The 7,160-nt window shown below is 38.1% G+C and overlaps 1 long non-coding RNA gene across 1 annotated transcript; it reads left to right on the top strand.

The window, feature by feature from the left end:
* Nucleotides 1-537: 537 nt before the first annotated feature.
* LOC148153735 (uncharacterized) lies at nt 538-4,018 on the top strand. The gene is made up of 2 exons (XR_015761497.1): nt 538-1,180; nt 1,881-4,018. It is a non-coding gene; the product is annotated as an uncharacterized LOC148153735 (long non-coding RNA).
* Nucleotides 4,019-7,160: the final 3,142 nt, after the last annotated feature.

Here is a 7,160-nt window from a genome sequence, read left to right as displayed (position 1 = left end):
GTTTTTTTTTTAAGCCCAGCGGTCATGTGATTAATTAAATAACATTTGACATAAATTTAAACTTGGGCCACAGATTCCCTTCATTATCAAAAATTATAAAGGTTGTTGTACTGGAAAGAGAAAAGTTTATATATATATATATATATATATATATATAAAAAGCCAAGAAATATTGTGATATTTAGGGGCGGGCTGTTTGGTGAACATCAAAATGCCACAATTTATCCTTTGTGGCTAAAACAGTCCGCTAGAGTTCCACTGACATTTGGGGAGAATATTATTAATCAAAGGAAGGATTTGGGAAGCTTTAGTTTTCATGAACAGACATTTGAACACCATAGATTTGGTCAGCATTTTTAAGATATTTTTGGAGCTTGTGTACCTTGTTCTACAGTTAAGATAAGTGACGTCACAGCGCCTCAGGTCAGCATCGCAGTGAGAACTTCACCCCCACAAACAAACAGCGACGCTTTCCTGAAGTTGAGATGGGAGCAGTAGAGGTGAAGTGGAACCTTTGTTCGGGGGACGTTGCTTCCGGGTTGGTTTTGGGGCGGACTTCCTGTTTCACGCAATCTTGCTTTACTGTTCTCCAGGTCAGTACGTGGTAAAAACACGACAAAACTACACTGTAACCTCTTATTTGATCATTAAATAGTCCCGTGTTACAGTTTCCGTGCACCTTTCTGCTAATAGTTGTACGTTTTAGCAGTTGAGGTTTAGATTGGCAGGATGCCAACCCACGCTGGGAAAGTCTTGTGGGGTAAGGTGCTTTAAAACACTACGATATCTTACAAACTCCGGGTTTTAGGGCTTTTGTTTGTATATTATTCAGTGCATGTTGGTTGGTGATACATAAAGTGGCTTAGAGCCTTAGAGTAAAGCGGCCGAGCTGAAAATGAAGGTAGAAAAACTATTCTTTGTTCATGAAGTGTGGGAATTCAGAGGTTAAAGTTGGAATAATGCCATGTCATATTCTGTATAGTTTTGTAAGTCATGTAATTGTATTTTTGATCAATATTAAGTTAAAGTCAGTGTACATTCTGATGTTTAGACCAATTATTATGTAGCTAAATGCAGTAGAGCTGTAAAACAGTTGATGTATCCTGTTTGATACATTATACATTGGTTATCTTCATCTAGGTGAAGTCAATACTTGTGAGAAAAGGTTTATGACAAAAAGGTAACGTAAAGCATTTATATTGTACACTCTAAAAGGTTTGTGGTTAACAAATAAATGAAATTTTTTTGATAATGATTTATTTCCCCTGAGTCTATCCCCTTAATTAGAACTGCCCAAAGTAACATTCTTGAGCTAGTCAGCAGGGAGATTAACAGGCCAAAATGAAAACTAAATATGATTTGTTCATTTTGCTATTAAAACAATAGAATAAACTGCATATAGAAAATATTTTGAAATTACAAAACAACCAAAATAACATGGTTACATTTCTAGGTGCACCACACAGAAACAGCTCTGCATCTAAAGCAGGCTGAAGAGATTCAAATTTATGTGTTAACAGTTAATTACAGAATCATCTGCATAAAAATGATAGAAGTCATTTCACCAGTTTACAAAGAGGTCAAAAATGTGAGTTGAGAATAAAATGTGCCTTAAATTTGACCTTTGAGGCACACTTCTTGTGACCTCACAAAGGCCATCTGCTCACATTGTTGTCAAGTAATCTGCAAACCAACAGGCAGCTTGTTTACAGATGCCAATCTTGAAAAGAATATCTAACAAGAGATTGTGATTGACACGATCATGTGGCTTTTATAAGGCAATAAACAGCAGTACACACTCTTTCTATTGTGTCTGTTGAGTTGTGTGCAGCAGGTTAATAGGTGTGTCTGTATCACTGTCATACCTTTCTCCGCTGCAGGGTGCGGCTGGCAGGTGTGGTCCCAGCTGAAGCTCATCAGCAGCAATCAGGAGCAGATTCCAGATGGTTTTCTCACTGCATGGGGCAAAATAGCCCCCCATAAACTGTTGTTTACTGTGTTATCTTCCTCGAACTTTCCATTTTCTTCCTCACAGTCTGTTCTTTCATCATGACTCATTCCTGAATTCTTTCCATCCTCCTACTTTGTGCTAAGTTTAGGTAGGATTTGGGGAATGGGCATACTGGCTATTTTGACTGCTTCAGAATAAAAATGGTTCCTTAATCTTGAGGTTTTGCATTTCAGATTTGTGAGTCTTACACTTCTGGGTATGCGGAGCAGAAGAAAACCAAAAAGTTTGACAAATCTACGTAAAAACCTCACATGTTGAAAAAAGTAAAACACAGCCATCACTGTCTTATTGTTTTGGCTATAATTAATAAGAAACTCAAAAATGAAGAATATATATTTTTATTTTCTAAGAAATAAGAAATTATCTAATTTTTTTCCACATTTACCACTTTTACTGCAGCATTCTCTTATAATTTGTGTTTTTTCCAACAGTGCCTGGAGGCATAACAGCCGATGAGACAGGGTGTCATTAAAGAGCTGCACTTTGATTTTTAGCAAATCTGTAACCTGCTGCCTTCATGTCATATGGACATCCTCAATGAGACTATTAGATTTTTAACATCTGGTCACATCTGCCTCGAGGTGCAGTTTATATTTATCCACATATCTATTTTTCACTCCAGATTTGTTTTTGTTGCTTCTCTGTGTTCATTTATTTCATTTTTTGTCAGGCTCGATTGCGATTAATCCAGAAAACAGTAAGCACATTACTGTCACTCTGGGTTTATGTGTCCTAAGACGCATCAAAGAAAGGCTGAGCGAGACGGATCACTAACAAGGTTGTTTTCTGGTTTTAATTTCCTGGAAAAACAAACTCTAAATTCAAAACTCTTAGAACACAAATAAACAGACAGGAAAGCCATTTCTGTTTTCCATATGCTACCTTAGAAATAAAGTTAGAAAACCCTTCTATGTTGAGTTTATCTTTACTAGAGTTTACCTAATTATGCTTGTTGAATATTCAAATGTTTTTAACATCAGCTGTCACATCCATATCCATACATTATCCTGAATAGCTTACAACTGGACATTCCTATCTTGTTTATATTTCTGATGGAAAAGACCAATGAGGCGCTTTTAGAAGTCTGGAAATTGTTACCAACTGTCCCCTTAAGTACATCCACACCTATCTTATGTCTCCGATTATGTCAAAGGTTGTAAAACAACGGGGCTGTTAAATCCTCCAACTTTATCAAGTAGGTTTCTGTTAGCATATCCAAGCCATTTTAATGGAGCCCATATTATACATCAGAGATGCGCTGAATGGACTCAGCACACTCTAGACATATGGAATATATATTTGTTTGGCTCTGTGGGTCACAAAAGCTAAATTGGCTCTGTATGCAAATGAGCCGTACATCTAATGTGATGGAAATGAACCTTGCATTCTCGTTTCTGTGTGCGCATAAATCAGAGACCACAAATAAACACAGCTCTGCTTGTTGATATGTTTTCATGCACTTTTCTCTTCAGGTTGAGACACAATGGACCAAAACTGTAAAGTGTATGTTTATGTTTTGGTACTAGGTTGTTTGAAGTCTGAAAAAAATTGCAGAATTATCCTTTACTGGAAGTGTTTGTGTTCTGCTGCTGTTTTATTATATGTGGACAAGTGTGTGTGTGGGTGTGTGTGTGTAACTTCAGAACAATGTGTGCAGTCCAATGGATGAAGGCAGTTTAGTGCTACTATTGTGCAAGTAACAATATGAATTATTTACTTGTAATATCTTATGAGAATCACATCATACAGACTGCACAAGACAAAGACCCCCTGAACTCCATCACTGACTGTAATCATAGCCTTCGGTCAAACAGTGGGAGAGAGCCCAGGAGAGTGAAATAAAAGTGTCAAATGAAAGTAAAGGGATGAAGGAGAGGAAAGCAAGCATTTATTGATGAATCATTTCATTTTTATTACCCGTTTCCACCTGTATTTTCTTTTTTTTGTGTGTTGTTTTTTTTACGAATGTTATCTCAGTGTTAAATAATAAACTAAGATTTGGATCTCTTCTTTTCCCGAAGTGACTGATTGCCCGGTTGTCCGCTACAATGTAAAAATCATCTCTGTATCACTTTGTCAGGAGAAGAAACATCATCCCTCAGTCTGTTCTGCAATCTGTCATCATCTTTCATGTCAAATGACAATCAGCCCGAGAGATGAATGATGAGTGCCTCACAGGTCACATCATCCCTTATCATCACCAGCTGATGACAAACTGGCCTCATAGTAGCCACCTATCTACCTGACTGGTACCCTCACTCCTGCAATCAATCAGTTAGGCTAATGTCTATCGATCAGAACGGCATCATGGCCGATATTTTGGATAATAACCTGCTTTTGTTTTCCATCATGAGAGCTTTTTAAATTGGCGTTTTGGGATCTTTTGACACGTGACGCACCTCTGCTCGCAGTCTCTCATTTTGCCACGTTCATCTCATCTCCTCTTATTTATTCATCTGGACCCCGCTAAATGGTTTGGGGGCAACGTCATCATTCACTGTCCCTCAGTGGCTCTCACGAGAAAATAGTAGGCCCCCCTACCTGTGATTTATATCTTGTATTGGCTCCCTCCTTCACTCCTGCATGCAGTCAAGCATGTAGCCAGTTTTCATCACTCACATCGGCGGTGATGAACTACTGGAGGATGGAGGCAACCGCAGACGTTGATGTTTGGGTTAAAGTTGCATTTGCAGGATCCACATGATGAAATGATCAGGCTTTCAGTGGTACAACTGATCAGTGTAATCCCATCTAAAGTGACTCCTTACTTGTAAACACAAATAGATCAGTTACAGGGATTCCATTAATTCATTCTTTGTGGCTTTGTGTTCTTTGTTGTGTTTTGTTTATCCCTTGGTTTTGCATTAGGAGTATTTAGAGATGTTGATAGGCTATTTTGTTATTAGGGTTATATGCACCTAGTTTATCGGTTCCCTTCCGTTCCTCTGTTCATGTTTTCCCCTAGCTGCTTTTCTTTCCCTTAATTAGTCACAATTGATGCTTTTGTCATTCATACAATTTCAAAGTAATCAAAAGTCTGTCTTTTTCAGTAGTTTATAGTTAAAGTGCCCCAGCTTTTCCTGAGTAATAGCCATAGTTATTCTAGTAGAGGTTGCTGTGGACATACTGACTGCTTTTCACTTCTGTATTTTCTCCTCTTGTTCCCCATTTACGCGTGATTTGTAGTTGTTGGTACATTTAACTTTATTTTCTCCATTTTTCCTTTAAAAAGAAGCTACATTGACCAGACTGTCCTTGTTTTGGATCTATCCATTGTTCCCCTCAACTTCATACACCTTTTTCTTTTCTCCACAGAAAGTACTCCTGGTTCAGGGCTTCTATTATAGATCTTCTGTGACTGTGATCTGAAAAGTTGCACAGAGTCGAGTCATTGTTTTTCCTCCAATCACCAACTGGTACCAATGATATTGAAGTTTAAGCTCATGTTTGACAACTGCAGGAGTCAAATTATTACTTTGATCACAACTATGCATGTTGGAACATTATAAACTAAGCTTTTTATAAACTCACCTCATCTTTAATCTTCTTGGAAAAATCAGTTTTGTGATTACAACTAGTCAACTTGACACCTAAAAAGTATAATCTGTCTGACACTGAGAAAAAGTACTGAGGAGAGATTATCCGTCTTATCCTCTCAATCTTTTTTTTTTTTTAATTCTGCCTAATTGGGTGTTAATTTGGCCAAATCAAGACTCTAATTTGAGGAAACCGTAATTAACAAATCAGATCAAGATTAAAGATATACTGGAGCTCTACCTAGAATGATTCGATTTTAAACACAAAACTCAAACGAGAACAACAAAGCTTGGCTTTTAATAAAAATAATGGACAAAAGAGATAAATATCAGAAGCATTTATTGAATTTGAGAGCTGATTTTAGACGTAAGAATGAAATGACAAAAAAACATAATCCTGTCATGATCCGTCTTTCTGTGTATTTTTTTAAGGTTTTTCTGTGTTCAGTTTCTGTCCTGAGTTTCTGTTGTTTCTGCGTCTTCCCTGTTGGTTGCTTCCCAGATGTGTATCATTCCTTGAGTACCCTCCCTGTGTATTTAGTCCCACCTGTTGTCTTTGTCTCTTGTCGTATCCTTGTCGTGTTTACGTCATTCATCGTTTGTCTGCTTGCCTTCACAGTCTGTTAAGTCCTGTGTTGGTCTAGCTCTTGTTTTCAGTTGCTACCGGTATAGCTGGGTGCTAATCTGTCTGCCGTGCCGCCTGATCTGGACTGTTTTTGAGCATCTTCGTTAAATTCATCATTTTATTCTACAACCTGGGTCTCTGCGTCTCTCCTCACCACCTCACAACCACCACAGCTGACAAATCCATCCAAGAAAATATTCATAGTAATTAATTAGCAGTTTACTTTTAAATACCACCATTTTTAGATTTAGATCCAGTAGGTTCACTCAACATTGCTCTCGCTGCTAAATGTCTGACTCCCTCCCAGACTCTTTGCCTGATAATTACTCTGCCTGTCATGATATGCAGCAAAGAGTTGAGCAGAAGATTAGAACCAGCAACCGTTTCTTTTCAGCTGAAAGGTTTTGGCGGAGAAGCTGCAGATTCACATTGAGTCTGTGGCTGCGCTCATCAGGGTGGCCTTGGCTTCATTCCTATAGAATATAATGTCAAGTCTAAGGCCAGCAGTATACTAATCCCTTTAGGGAGAGTGTGTGGAGCTTCTAGTGTGTGTGTGTGTAGTGGTGTGTCCTGATGCATTCAGGTGTGTGTGTTTAATGTCAGGAGCATTCCATGTCATAATCCCCACAGGAGAAATGCTGTGTGTGTGACTGCTGAAGTGTTTGTGGGTGTGTTGAAGAGGGGAACAGAAGGTCTTAATAGTGTCAAGCTCAGTCCTCATAGGACATCCTCTAAGAGCCTGAAGTGCTCAGAGTAAATACATTGAGTGCCCTCTCTTGTTAAAAAAAATACACTCATTAAAAACATTACTTCCGATGACTTAGTGTAGGACTATTACCACTGAAACACCTTCAGTTATTCAATTTTAAGATTAGATTTTTTTGAGTTATTCTCATTTAATTTGTGGACAGAGCCTGTAAAATACACCCCTAAAACTTTTATGACGCTTTGTGATGTTTTTACGCAAACATCAATTTGTTTTAATGGG

The sequence above is a fragment of the Poecilia mexicana genome, unplaced genomic scaffold, assembly GCF_051168715.1.
Source record: "Poecilia mexicana isolate PSO_F unplaced genomic scaffold, ASM5116871v1 scaffold_19, whole genome shotgun sequence".
NCBI classification, from domain to species: Eukaryota; Metazoa; Chordata; class Actinopteri; order Cyprinodontiformes; family Poeciliidae; genus Poecilia; species Poecilia mexicana.
The sequence above is the reverse complement of the archived record's forward strand: the minus strand, read 5'-3'. Positions and strand labels throughout refer to the sequence as shown.